Genomic DNA, 13,219 nt, shown 5'->3' with positions numbered 1-13,219 from the left:
GACAACATGAAAAGTTAAGACTGTAGGTTTTACTCTGATGTTTTAGTTTAAAAGTGGATCTATCCCCTGTGGACAAAAATACGTCACCTGCCATATCAGTAAATAAAGGGTGGTGTGGCCATCAAGCCATCAGCCACGGCAGCTGCCCCCGACTGTGCACCCTGAGGGGCTTTAGGATGAAGAACGGGATGCTGACCCTAGATAGTTAAGGTGCATGTCACAGGAATGATATCAAGGAGCCCAGACTCTTGCATCTTACCATACACAGAAAAGTGCTAAATTCATTATCTTGAGATGTCTGTTTTTTCTTTAATTAACAGTAAACTTTTGATGTTCAGCTACCTGATTTTTGTTGCAAAAAATCCTATATATCTTGGTTCCTCCCTTAACTCTTTGGAACGGTCCCTCAAAGCCATCTGAGAGGCTGCCTCCTGGGCTTAAGTCCTCAGTATGTCTGCGGAATAAAACATCATTCTTAACTTTTAGGTTGTGCCTTTTTCTTTTCAGTCAACACCCTCTTAGCTGAAAGTGCTTCCAGGAGCTGAGCTTTACTGCTCTTGTCATTGGCTTCTTGTCAATGTTTCTGAGTTAGACCTGGGCTTACATCCTGATCCGCTGAGGGACACTCAGGTCTCTCTTCTGATTTCTCAAAGCTGAAGACTGATTTTTACTTTCTCATGAACCAATTAGAAAGCTCCATATACAAGCTCAATCTATGAATAATAAAACCTTATAGTTTTATAGTAAAGTGTGTTTTTTGTTGATTATAAAGTATGTTATCCTTTTTTATTCTTACAAAATCCTGCTGAAATAGTCAGAATAGTCTTTTTTTATCCCCATTTTACAGATAGAGAAACTGAGGAGGTTCAGAGTGGTTGTGTGAATTGTGCCACAGTGCCATGCATCATGCTTTTCAAAACCTGTTCCCACCTGGAGCCACGTTTGGCTCACAGGAAGCTGAAGTCAGGTGAGGCAGATATCACTACCGTTTCCTGGGTGAAGAAGCTGAGACCTGAGAGGAGAGCTCATTTTCTCCAGGTCTTTGGGTAACGCACAGCTAAGGTCACCAAGGCCTTTCACTTTCACATTTGGATCCTTCTTTCATGATGGTTAAACAATGTTTGTGAAAATTCACTTTTTGAAGGAAAAGAAATAGAGGACGAATAAGACTGCTGCCACTGGTGATGAGATATTCCTATGTACGCTTTCATGATTCTAATAGAATGGGCAGAATGCATGTATTCTGATTCTTTTGGAATAAAATTCCCACTTCCAATTTAATGCTGAGTTATTATTATATTTTTATTTTTTAAAATTGAAGTATATTTGATTTATAATGTTGTGCTGGTTTCTGGTGTACAATGAAGTGATTCATATATATATATATATTCTTTTTCATATTCTTTTCCATTATTGTTTGTTTATTACAGGATATTGAATATAGATAGCTCCCTGTGCTACACAGTAGAACCTTGTTGTTTATCTATTTTATATACAGTAGTTTGTATCTGCTAATCCCAAACTCCTAATCTATCCCTCCCCCCACCATCCCCTTTGGTAACCATAAGTTTCTTTTCTATGTCTCTGAGTATATTTCTGTTTTGTAAATAGGTTCATTTGAATCATACTCCAGATTCCACATATGAGTGATATCATATGATATTTGTCTTTGACTTACTTCACTCAGTATGACAATCTCTAGATCCATCCATGTTGCTGCAAATGGCATTATTTCATTCTTTTTATGGCTAATATTCCATTGTGTGTACCCACATCTTCTTTATCGATTCATCTTTCCATGTGTCACTGAACACTTAGGTTGCTTCCATGTCTTGGCTATTGTAAATAGTGCTGCTGTTAACATTGGGGTGCATGTATCTTTTTGAATTAGAGTTTTCTCTGGATATATGCCCAGGAGTAATGGGTTATTTTAATGATGATGAACTTAGAGTGCGCATTTAACCACAAACTCTTCAATTTTGTTTCAGTCCAGAGCTTTCAGTTTTGGTCACTTTTCTTCTCTTTCTTTAATGATTTATTTTTCCTTCTTCTGCCTCACAGAGTTAAATTCATTCCCTTCACATTAGTCAGGAAGTGGTTTTCAAAAAACAGAAAAAGAAGATGATCCAAGGAGAGTGAGGGAAGTATGTACTATCACTTCTAATCTCTTTTTTTTCTCATCATTTAAAAATTTCTACTTTTGTGCTTGCTTTATAATATACATGGCATATTAGTAGGCTAGCCTATTACTTATGTATAATATACGTATTTATGTACATAACTATCACACAAACACATGCAGACATACTGAGGTGTGTGCACAAGATATTTTAATTTCTAGGGATATAGGTCCATAAAAGTTTGGAGACCCCTAATGTTATGGTTGAACTGTGTCCACCTCCCCCCAAAAAAGATGTTGACCCTAGGCCCTAGTACCTCAAAAAGTGATCTGATTTGAAAATAAGACCATTGCAGATATAATATATTATATTACAGATGAGGTCATACTGCAGTAGGGTAGGCCTCTAACCCAATATGACAGGTGCCTTTATAAGAAGACAGCCATGTGAAAACAGAGAGACACAGGAAAACTCCATGTGAAGATGGAGGAAGAGATTGGAGTGATGCATCTATGGGCCAAGGAATGCCAAGGATTGCCAGCCGTCACAAGAAGCTAGGAGAGAGGCATGGAACAAATGTTCTCTAGGGCCCCTCAGAAGGCGCCATTTCTGCCGATACCTTGGTTTCAGACTTCTAGTCTCCAGAACTGTTAGACAATACATTTCTGTTGTTTAAAGCCACCCAGTTTGTGGTTCTTTGTTATGTCATCCCTCAGAAAGTAATAAACTTAGTATATATTGACAAAAAAATTATCTGAACTATTTTAAGAAAACTTGACAAATTTACACTATTTTCAACTGGTACAATCTATCGACATGACGCTTTCATTAGGAAATCTAAGTAGACATTTGAAGTCTGAGGAGGGTGCTGAGAGTCAGGTGGAGGAAAAAATGCCCAGTGCCTTTGGACCTCTCATTACCAGGAGGAAGCCACGAATGTCTCCACAGAAATAATGGGTCCAAGAACACGCTTGGGAGACTGGGAAAGGCCACCGGGCTTTCAGAGCAAAAAGCTGAGTGGTTGAAAAAAGACAGTGGGAGTGTAAAAGAAATCAGAGAGGCCTGGGGCTAATTTTTGCTGGTTTATTTTTTTTTTCCATTTGTTTATTTGCTACAAGTCAGATTTTGGAGCAATTAGCAAAATATCATGCAAATATTCCCAGTGTGACAACACATGAATAACTTTAATTCTGCTGAACATTTGTCTTGTTGCTACAAAATACATCTGCTATTTGCATTAACTTAATCTGTTAAGATATTGTGGACTAAACCACAGACTTCCAGAGACATTTAGGAATCAACTTCCCATTTTTATTGGACACTTTTGACTAGCAAAATCTGCTTTCATGATCACATGATCCCACCCCAGGAGCACCTCTTTTCCCAGGGCTGTTTCAGACAATAGAAGAAGAAGCATAATGGAGCATTAAAGAGGGAAGTGTTGGTGGGGCAGGAGGGATGCTTATCAGTAACAGAAGCAAGCAGTGAAATAAATAATTGAAGGAAATGTTGTAACACATGGATATGCGTTCTGTGCATTTGAGAGACGGACAGAAAGGCATTAAACTCTTGACATGTGCAAAGTACTGTGTTACATACTTCACATAATTCATATCATGGAAGTGATCTCATGACCCCTCTAGAGGGTAGATTTTAAGGGGGCAAATCATTTGCCCCACATTATACAGAGAATAAGGAGCAGGGTGACTATTCCATTCATTCAGCAGATGTTTATTCGGCCCCTACCCTGTGCCAGGTACTGTTCTAGTTACTGGATGTAAAGAGGTAAATAAAAAAATAAGAAGAAGAAAGGCCACTGTTTTTAGAGAGTTTAGCTCTAGATGAAAGACTCAGACATGTGAAAGTAAACAGACAAATAAAGAAGACACATTCAGGGCTTCCCTGGTGGCGCAGTGGTTGAGAGTCCGCCTGCCGATTCAGGGGACACGGGTTCGTGCCCCGGTCCGGGAGGATCCCACATGCCGCGGAGCGGCTGGGTCCGTGGGCCATGGCCGCTGAGCCTGCGCGTCCGGAGCCTGTGTTCCGCAATGGGAGAGGCCACAGCAGTGAGAGGCCCGTGTACCGCAAAAAAAAAAAAAAAAAAAAAATAGAAGACACATTCAGATAGGGATGAAAGTGATACAGAAAGTAAGACTGTGTGATGTGCTAACAAGTACTTGGCAGGTGACTTCATCAGACAACGTGGTCATGGAAAGCCTCTCTGAGGATGTGACAGTCACTGAGACTTGACAGATGAGAAGTCATTTATGCAAAGAAGAACATCCAAGAAGAAGGCATCCAAGAGGCAGTACTGTATCACGGTAGAGAGCCTTCATTCTGGAGGGAGGTTGCCTGTCCCACAAGTCTCGCCTCCACCATTTACCAGCCGTGTTACTATGGGCCAGTCTCCAAAGCTCTCTGTAGAATAGAAAAACACAGGCCTCTTCTTGACTTGTGGTACAGGTCAAAAGGAAACCACATGTAACAAACAAGAGTGTCTGGCTTGTACTGAGTTATGAATGTAGATACATTACTCAAGTGGATATCCGGTATCTGAGCCCATGCTCATTATGAATAAGTCTCAAGGAAAGGATAAAGCAATAGAAGTTAAGTGCTAATGACACCTGCCCTGTCCCTTGTCAGTGAGCTCCCTACTGTTTTTCTGCTTCCGCAATACTCCCAGGCTAAGAACTATGTAAACTCACTAAACCCTGACGAGCAGGCCACTCTCTTGGCCTGGGGCCTGCATAGCCTCCACATTGCCTGTAACATATCAAGTCCAAACACCTTAACTTTGCACTTAATGAATGACCTCCATGATCTGACCCCAAACTCCATTTTTGGTCTTTTCTTCTCATGTTACTTTCCTGTGCCCAAATTAGTTTTCTCACTATAACATGAATGTGGCATCTACTTGCTGGAGGTCAGGATCTGCAAAAAGATTGAATGATATGATGATGAAAGCCAGCACCAGTGCCCAAGAAGACGGGAGCAGCCTCCACCAAGATGCCTTCCTGAGGACACGCACCCCAGTGCATGTCATCACTGCACCCCTCCGTGCTCAGACCTGTGCCGGTGACACCACTGGCAGAATCCGGGGGAGGAGGAGCTCTATTTCTCAGCCTTGGAATGCACCTTGAACTTCGGTGGGTGCCTAGCCCGTGAGCAGGTGATCCATAGATCCATCCGTTGTGTATGGGTCGGATTCCCAGGGTGCCAAGAACTTGGCAATGGCCAGGAGGATACATTCACCCACTTTCCGTGCTGCCTTTCCTCGCCCCAATCCTATCTCCGCTGGTCTAATCCAAAGCAATAAACCTGGCTTTGTCATTCAAAACAAAACAAAACTGAAACTTCTCATATCCTTACAGTCATTCTTTAATTCATTTATTTTACAGATGCCTGTTAGGTGTTAGCACTGTGCTAAAAGCTGGGAGATTATGCCCGATTAATCCCTCTGTTGTTTCTGCTCTTGAGATGTTCTCGATCTAATGGCAAAGACATGTAAAGCACACTTTATAATCCAACATATTGTAACAGAAGTATTGCAGGTGCAAGATGAGAAGCTCCCACAGGAGGAAGGGGCATAGGGTAAAGACCCCACTTGCAAGATGAAAGCTGGAGGGGGATAAAGAAAGAAGGAAGGGTTTTCCAGCAGAGAAATCAACCTTCGCAGTGTCAGGGTGCCGTGATGGTTATGTTGCATTTAGAGGAATCATGGATTCATTGTCCTGTCTTCATACCAATCTCTCACTTAGTCATGTGACCTTCTCTTCACTTACTTCTACTCCTCCAGCCCCCCTGCAACCCAAGGTCTCCTAGGTTCACAGAGGGGTAATGATTGAAAGCATGGACTTTGGAGCTGGGATAAAATGTGATCTGATCTTGGCCCCAACCAGTGAATATTTGCTTGACTTTGGGTGAGTTCTTTATCCTCTCTGAGACTTGGTTTCCTCACCTGTAAAATGGGGATGACAAAAGAACCTACTTTATAGTGGCGTTGGAAGAACTGAATGGGGCATTGCGTGTAAGTCACTTAGTACAGTGTTTTCCTGGTATAGCTGCCCCTTTACATATTTCTATTCCCTACCCTACAAGTTCGGCACCTCCCTAGGTGTGGCATGCACCATGATATAGTTGTTTGGTGAATTAGTAGATGAATACATGTGTTTGACGTTGTTAGTTTCCTAACGTCCTAGTTTCCATCAATGGCTAAGGTTTTAATTCCATTTTAGTAAATGATGAACTATTGAAATATAGTTTCCTGCTTTTGAAACATTTTAATTAAATTATTATTATTTTTTAACCTCTAAATCCTTATTCCCAGGAAATGTCCACCCTGAAGTTCCTTTCTTTTGCCAGAAGAGAGCAATTCATCAGCTTTGAGAAGATTATGGTCCAGCAGGGAGCCTATTCAAGTCCATTTGAGACATAGATCCCTTTGAGGCTTTAATACAAGGAAGGCACATTGAAGGCCTTGTTAACGCAAGTATTAATATTCATAATACACCCCAGTCTCTTTTGTATCTCAGACTCATTCCTCTTCCATAACACTGTGATCTGTATCACTTTATCAGCTGCCCCCCAAGGGAATGTGCTTGATAATTCACAAAACAAATACATCTGCTGCGTGGCCCCTCTGCCCCATCAGTCTCCCAGTGTATCCAGCTCTGATTTCTCAGTGCAAGGGCATGTGATGAAACCTCCAGGCCTGGTCATCCAGCGCGGTGCCACTGTTATAACCTTCCTGAGAACTGGTCCCACTTCAGGCTGGCCCCGTGCAAGGGCATTCAGGGGAGGACACCTTTTCCTGCCTCCTTGACAACGGGCAATGCCTTGTGGAGTGCCGTTTAATAAAAGAATCATTTGGGTTTGTTTCTTATGCTACGATGTCACAAATGTCAGTTCATCGTACTAAGCTGGAGTGGCTGGGGATTACTGGCCCGAAACACCAAACAAACGTATAAAAGTAGAACAAAGGGCTTGACTGGATGTGTAATTGGAAATACAGATTGACATTTGAGAAATAATATCTGATTTCACTAATTTTCCTTTTATTGGGGTGGGGTGGGAATGGGAGAGGGGTTCTATAAAATGAGTTTGTAGCTACGTGAAAAAAAAAAAATCAAGTCAGCTATGTGTGTATAGCCGTTGTGATATTTTTAGCCACACATTGACTTTTCCCCTTAACTTATCTGTTTAGTGAGTACGGAAGTAGCCTATTATATATTTCTTCAATCAGTTGTAGCCGTGGGCTTTCTTTATATTTGGCGTTTGAGACACCCACTGTCCCTTTCACTCCCCAAACATCTGAAAAGCATTGAGATAGCTCAACTAGATTGCTTTCTCACAATTTGAATCACATTTGCATAAAATCTCTGGTCCTCACTTTGAGTTCCCTTTTAATCTCCTTCCCCAGGAATTCTTGTTTACATCCCTTATCAGAGCTGAGGAACTGGGAAAAGACCCAGTTGCGGCCTTTAATTTGAGATCCTGAGGTTGTCTGCTTCAGAAATAAGACGGTTTCACACATGGTGTCCTAGGAGTCATGCTACCCCCTTTCGAGAAGACCTGAGGAGATGTGTGTGTGTGTGTGTGTGTGTGTGTGTGTGTGTGTGTGTGTGTGTGTGTGTGTGTGTGTAGCTGAAATCTGCTCTGCTTCTTTCTTCTCAGTAAGGACCAGAAATACCACATCATGGTTTTCCATGAAGCTGACAAGACTGGTGGTAATCCATGACTTTGAACTTTAAAATCAACAAGCAGCCCCCCTAAGAGAGTTCACAACCACATGAAGAGACAGGTGCACTTGATAGGGTCTATTACGAGAACAAACAGGACTTACAGAGCAGAACCCTAAAGGCAACTTTATTTTTGTCCTGACTTCTCCTTTTAGACCTGCTCAATGGGGAAAGGTGTTTCCCTACCATTGGATAAAATTTCAGAGTCTATGGCCTTTCTGCTTACTTTCAGATGATACATGTCCAATGGCCACCTAAAGGAAAAAAAAAAAACCCAAAGCACAGTCTTGAATAAGAAGTCAGGATGGCCAGTCCACAGCAACTGTTCAGTGTTCATGCAGCGGTAAGTCTTCACCTCCGTCTCCAACCTGCCCACCTTCTTTCTTCCTTGTGCACCTGGACCTCCACTCTCTAGCTGCCATCTCACGCCCCTGTGGGGTTGTAGAGATCAGTAAGAGAAACAGGAAAGTTCTTTCAAGACTTGTACTGTTGTAAGCTGGCTCTGCTTTCTCTGGGCTGGAATTTCTAAAAGATGATTAAAGACCATTCTGTCTCCTGTGTGAAAAGTGCAGGGTTGTTCAGACGTCACCTGCTGGACAATCCATCTACCCTTCTCTTGACATAATGCTGTTGATTTCTTGACCTGCCCTCCTAATACTCAGCCTGTAGCTCCACCCCCTCCCCTCCAGCCTCTTACAGTTAAGGTCCCTTATATCACCAAGTCAAGCCCTTTCTAGGGCACAGTTCGTGTTGAAAGTTTGGACAGCCGTTACCAAAATATTCTTCCACAATTCCAACTCCCTTAATTCCTTCATATTCTTCTTGTGGGAAAGAGGTCTGTTGACTTAGGAAACCTGTTCATAGTTATTTCTTTTGAAAATTTGTGCCTGGAACTTCACGTTGGAGTTTCCTAGGTACTGAATTTTTGTGCATTTTCAACTTTTGTGTGATCCCCCTGCTACACATGTTATATAGATGATTCAGATCCTAAGAGTTTGTTATCCCCTGTTTTTTATGTGTGTGTGCTCTACCCTGATTAGGACTCTGAGGGCAGAGGGTTGAGAGAAACTGAGAATTGTAAGCCTTCTCTGCGTGTGGGTAGCAGTCTTAGGGAAGCTGTAGAGAGGAGGGGCCTGTCTTTGGCTGAAGAATGGAGAAACTTTGGACTGAGGATGAGGACAGTAAAGAAGGTGTTGTATGAGTAGAGCTACGAGAGGAGCTAGAGCTTGTGTGTGAACATAGAAAGCAGAGTGGCCTCCTGTGGTAGATAGGATTCCAAGAGGACCCCCAATGACTCATACCTTTACATAATCCCCTCCCCTTTAGTGTGGCCAGGACCTGTGACATGATGGAATGTCATTTTTCTGACTATGCTATATTAGATGCAAAGGTGAAGGGAGTTTTGCAGATGTAATTAGGGTCCCTAATCAGCTGATTTTGAGTTAAGCAGAAGATTCTTCTGGGTGGCCCTGACCTAGTTAGGTGGGCCTTAGATGGGACAGACTTTCCTGCTGGCCTGGAGGAAATCACACACTGTGAACTGCCCAGGGCAAAGAGGGGCCTTCAGGAGTTGAGGGTCTTAGTCTTATAGCTACACAACATGGAATTCTGTGTAGCTTGGAGGAGGACCCTAATCCTCAGGGCGAGACCACAGCCTTGACTGACGTCAACACCACCGTTGTCTCAAGCCACTCGACGTGTGGTCAGTTAGAAACACAGCAAATAGAAAATGAATGAGCCTCCCTTCATGAGACTGTCTGTTGGAGCGTGTTGAGAGACAAGGATACAAGAGTTAGTGAGAGACCTAGTTAGGTAGGATTTAGGATGCTGGATTTGATGGGAGCATACCGTTCAGTATAGATCCAGATATATTGTGTAAAAAATGAACTCTGGTTGGCTTCTGTTCTGTATTCTTTACAGGTGGACTGGGAATGCTTCTCTGCATTATCCTGAACCCAGGACCCAGGCTAATGAACACCTGTTTCTTTTTTTTTTTTATGAACACCTCTTTCTTAATGTTGCCAATGGCAATAATAACATGCAAATAGAAGAATATAATGAATTGCATAAACGTGTTTACAGCTTCAGCCCAAAGGTGTCACTTTTCACTTTGACTCATATTTCATTGGCCAGAGCAAGTCACCTGGATACAACCAACTTCAAGGGTAGAAAGAACAAACCAGAAGTATTTGGTGAATTTCATCAGTCAGTGTTCAATAGTCATTTTAGATTCTAAAACAAGAAGGTGACTTAATGACAGCCAGCCTCTTAATTTATACCCAAGCACCTTCCTTCTCATCCCAAATTCTGAGAAGGTGTGCACGTGCTCACGGCAAGCACACAGCTTATTTTGTATTGGATGTTTGACACTACACAGAACTATAAACAACATTAAGAAACAAGTGTCTTTTCTTATACGAATGCTTTCTGCCCTGGTATTCCTGATGGATATAAAATAAATTTTGAGGCCTTTTAATAGTAGGAATTTCCATTTTCCTGCCTCTTCTATGCCTTCATAGACACCTTCCCACCGCCCCTGAGACTCAGTTTGCTAGTGAATTCAGGGTCAGGCACGGTAGACTCACCAGCTTTTCAAAGACGGATGCCGGGAGAAATTTTGAGAGGTATTCTAATTAAAATTGTGTTAAGCCTCAGAAAAGAGTGGAAGTATGAGAGGTCTAAAGCTTGCCCAAAATAAAAACCAACTGTACCCATGCCAGTTAGTAAAAATGTTACTCCAGTTTTAAAATTCTCAGGGCACTTTCAACTCTATTATGGCTGATTTAAGAAGGACAGCTTTTTTTTTTTTTTTTTTTTTTTTTTTGCGGTACGCAGGTCTCTCATTGTTGTGGCCTTTCCCGCTGCGGAGCACAGGCTCCGGACGCGCAGGCTCAGCAGCCATGGCTCACGGGCCCAGTCGCTCCGCGGCATGTGGCGTCTTCTCAGACCGCGGCACAAACCCGTGTCCCCTGCATCGGCAGGCGGACTCTCAACCACTGCGCCACCAGGGAAGCCCAGGACAACTGCTTTTATCCCACTTGTGATAAGTGAAAAATCGAGGGATAGAGAATGTTTGACTTGCCTCTCTTCTTCTCCCATCAAAATGATCACTTAGGAGAGAATTTGCAGGTATTTCACTTCTCCAAGGATTATCTACATTTTAATCTTCAGAGAGAAATGGAATCTGTGTCCCCCTGGGAAAATTATTTCAGGCATCATCAAGGATGTGGTAGAGGCTGGTTTGGGATGGTAAAGTTACAGATGGGAAATGCCATCCTGTCAATCGTTGTGGAAGCCAGACACAGAAGAGGGAGCCAGGAGACCAGAAGGAGAAGATACATGAACGTGCAGAGCATAACACGCCCGTGCAAGTGCTGGGCGGAAGAAGAGGCAGACACAGGAGCTGGGCACAAACAACCAGAGAGATAGTGTGAGGAATAGGAGAGAAGGCCTGTGGGACCCAGAGGAGGAGAGAGTTTCCAAAAGGAAGGAAGGGGAAAGTGTCAAACTCCACAGAGAAGGCAGCTGAAAGGATGAAGGGAAGATTTCTGTGGATGCCGTAAGTCAAGGCTATTACTGACCCGAGAGAGGACCCCGTTCGTAGAGGGAGAATGAAGCCAGATTATTGTGAGACAGTCTGCTTTCCAAGAAGCTGCAGAGGGAGTGGTGAGCAGAGCGATAGCTACTGTAAGGGATGCCACCTCAGGGAATTAGAAAAACATTGTTATGAGCGGAGAGATCTGCATTATCAGTAGATTCATATTCTATTTAGAGGGGAAAGTGCTCCCAAAGAGAGGAAGGTTCATGGTGCTGGTGAGAGATATATTGTTGCTGGACCGAGGTGTCTGCTGAGGCTGCATCTCCGGAGGAAGCATCGGTCTCTGACAGGAGGAGGGTGCTCTCCTCCTTGAAGCAGGGGCAAAGGAGGGGAGGATGGGGCCTCCTAGAGATGGGTGAGATGGGGCTGGAGGGTGAGGTCCACTTCTGGAAGCCTCACTTTGCTTTCTAACCACAGAAGGAAGTGTCCTACCTGCAGGGGGAAGGACAGATGGAGAAGAACCCAGGACACAAGGAGTTTTGCCAAAAATGCCATTGTACCCATTTGGGGTCAGTCGTGCAGCATCTGGGGAGAACTCTGCCGAGCATTGTCCTGCTTTTGGACAAGGCAGGAGGGAAATGAAGTCCAGGAAGTTCCTTTGAGCCAGCTCTCCCTTCACACACCTTGACGCACCCCCAGCCAATCTTGAAAGACCATGTGCAAGTTGGGGGAGCAGGTAAGAGATGAGTTTCTTTGACTGGGTCTGAATGGAGCTTAACTTTGAACAGGGACCCTGACCCTGGAACTCACTTTTGTGAGCGTTTTGGGGGCATGAATACAAAATTTGTGAGTTGACCTGACTAATTTTGGGACATCTAAATCGCGAGGAATACAATTTTGAGTTCTCCTTTTCCTATTCGCATCTGTGACAAAGGTATTTTCAACCTTGCGAGGGTTTTGCGGCTCAAGTTGAGTGCTTTTGCTTTGTGAGAAATGTGTTTTATGTTTGGGGGGATTTGTCTTTTGTTCGTTGAAGAGTGTCTCATAAAGACACTTGTTTTGGGGGGCAGCTGTTTTCAGTAGAACTGGAGGAGGGGTTTCTGTGTGCAGGGATTAGGTTCCCTAAAAAGAGATTACCAATCTCTTTATTCTCCAGGGTTTTTCAGGAATCTTCCATGATTGGCTGAGCTGGAGGAATCTTCCCTTGACAGCTCTATAAAGAAAGAAAGACAATAAAGACAATCTCATAGGCAGTCAGTCGATGAAGATTTTTGTCTGGAATAAATTTAGCACATCTCATAAAGTTTTTATAGATGCTACCTTTCAGATGCTTAGAATATTATTACCTAGCCCAACATTTCTCTGTTCCTGATTTTTCCTCTTTTTGCCTGAAAAGAAAAAAAAAGCACTTTTCAGATGTTCTTTGGTGTCTATTTTAAGCTCTTAGCGGAGTTGTTTAAATGACTGATTTTTCTTTTTGGACTGCATGGCGTTCTTTTCCTACTGGATTTAATTAGAGTCTTTCACAAAAATCTGACAATTAGTGGATTTTGCGATGGAATTCATGATTTGTATCTTTACTTTGCTTCAACATAGAAGCCTCAACAAGTCCTTCCTAACCATAAGGTTTTGGTGCTTTGGGGCCAAAATAGAAGAAAAATAGAATGCGGATGGGAATAAAATAACTGATCACTCCCAAATAATAGAACAGAAACTGACCCCAAACCTAGCCTGCAGCAGCAAAATTCAAGTTATTTAAAAATTCTCCTAATAAGTGAAAATGAAACAAAACAAAACAAAAAATAGTTAGGAGCTACATTATT

General features: G+C 42.7%; 1 protein-coding gene across 1 annotated transcript in view; it reads left to right on the top strand.

The window, feature by feature from the left end:
* The window catches only part of LOC307196526 (uncharacterized protein), a 199,789-nt gene that overhangs the window by 161,048 nt on the left and 25,522 nt on the right, over nucleotides 1-13,219 (top strand). The window contains exons 10-16 of the mRNA XM_079941548.1: nucleotides 848-2,144; nucleotides 5,003-5,266; nucleotides 5,917-6,040; nucleotides 6,448-6,605; nucleotides 8,091-8,201; nucleotides 10,694-10,987; nucleotides 11,874-12,132. The gene's annotated coding sequence lies outside the window, so the exon portion shown is untranslated. The remainder of the gene's footprint in view (nucleotides 1-847; nucleotides 2,145-5,002; nucleotides 5,267-5,916; nucleotides 6,041-6,447; nucleotides 6,606-8,090; nucleotides 8,202-10,693; nucleotides 10,988-11,873; nucleotides 12,133-13,219) is intronic.

The sequence above is a fragment of the Stenella coeruleoalba genome (genome assembly GCF_951394435.1).
Source record: "Stenella coeruleoalba genome assembly, chromosome: 13".
Taxonomy (NCBI): Eukaryota; Metazoa; Chordata; class Mammalia; order Artiodactyla; family Delphinidae; genus Stenella; species Stenella coeruleoalba.
The sequence above is the reverse complement of the archived record's forward strand: the minus strand, read 5'-3'. Positions and strand labels throughout refer to the sequence as shown.